Genomic DNA, 1,824 nt, shown 5'->3' with positions numbered 1-1,824 from the left:
ATATTCTTCAGTATTTAAATAAAGGGGACACAAAAAAATTCTCCAAATGTGAAATAAAGCAATGCACATGAGATAAAAATAATAAACATTGAAACATGAGCATGTAACATCAAAAGTGGGAAGATATGGGAAAATAAGTAAAGAAGCTTTGCTTTACAAAGTATGTATGTTAGGTGAGATCTTAGACTAATTAAGGATTCACTTATTAGCTCACTTAGCCCTATACATATACCCTTACCTTTATCTTGGCCCCATTACAACCTTGGAAAAGACCTCATAATTTTTGTATGTCTCTTATTTACATTATTGTTATTCCCATCTGAAGACATTTTTATTCCAGTAGATTTATTTTTCTTCTTTTGGTCTTGGTTAAAAAATCAGTAACTCAGGAGTTATCAAACTCAAACATGATTGATAATTGTTATCTTTGTTAATTGAATTGAACTTCAATAATCCCAATCTTTCCTTAGGAAATAAATAGGATTCAAAGATCAATCAATTAATCCCTTGACCTTCCTTTATCTTAGTAAAGGTTAACAAAGTGGAATTATGATTCAATTCTCATCATCATTGATAAGGGTAACTAGGATAGGACCTCTAATTTCTCATACCTTGCCAAAAGTATTTACAGTCATTTGTTTATTTTACTTGCCATTTAAATTGCTTGTTCTTCATTTACTTTATTTGATAATTAAATCATTCCCTCCTCATTCTCAAAACCCCAATTTACAATCTCCATAACCAATAATAAGAACATACTTCCCTGCAGTTCCTTGAGAAGACGACCCGAGGTTTGAATACTTCGGTTATCAATTTATTTAGGGGTTTGTTACTTGTGACAACTAAAAATTTTGTATGAAGGGATTTCTGTTGGTTTAGAGACTATATCTACAACGTGACTGTTTTTATGAAATTCTTTACCGGCAAAAATCCTAACGTCAGTGAAGAAGGGCGAGTCTAAATAGGCACAGCATCCACAGTCCCATCATCCCGATTCAAGATTTGACAGTCAGGATCTGACACAGGATGATCAACCTCAGCTGAAGGAGCAGAAGAAGTCGGCACTTCGGAGGCTTTGGCAGCAAGCACAGGGGGAGGTTCAACATCATCGTCATCAGGGTCGTCAGGGACAATCTTGCCATCTTTTACAACATTGTCCAGACTAAAGAGAGTAAGGTCAACCTCCGGAGCAAGAACTCGAACTTGCTCCTTCAGGTTCTTATAAGCAGCATTTACGCTGCCTACAAGGTGACCCTGGAGCTCAGCATAATCAACCCGGGCAGACTCCAACTCCTCCCTGAGACGCATCACCTCCCTATAGGCCGTAACATAGCTATTCTTGTGCCTCAAGGTGGTATCCTCAGCCAACCTCACAGAAGCCGCCAAAGCAACAGAACTAGCCTTTTCGGTCTCCAGCTCCTTCTCCAGTTTGGTCACTTTCACTTGGAGCTCCTCCTTCAAACCCTTCATACGGTCGAACTCTTGCTTAGCCTCCTCTATAAAAGCTTTGGTAGCATGAAGAGGGAGGTATTGGGCAGTTCGGTATGGGGCAGCTCCCATATGTGCCATCTTGATGCTACTCCGAGTAATAAAATCCAAGTAGCGAAGGAGAGAGACATCGTCGGTAGGAATGGTATCGTAAGGACTAATTTGCTGATCGACAAACTCAACTGTGTCAAAGTCAGGGACATCAAGGTTGAAAGGCTCAGTTGTTTTTTGTTTTTTGTTTGGAGGAGCACCAGAAGTAGTAACAGAAACTTGAGGAGGATCAGCCAAACGAACCCGGGGAGTAGGGATTACCTTCCTCACCCCCGGCGAGTTCGG

Source organism: Arachis ipaensis, chromosome B02 (assembly GCF_000816755.2).
Source record: "Arachis ipaensis cultivar K30076 chromosome B02, Araip1.1, whole genome shotgun sequence".
NCBI lineage: Eukaryota > Viridiplantae > Streptophyta > Magnoliopsida > Fabales > Fabaceae > Arachis > Arachis ipaensis.
The sequence above is the reverse complement of the archived record's forward strand: the minus strand, read 5'-3'. Positions refer to the sequence as shown.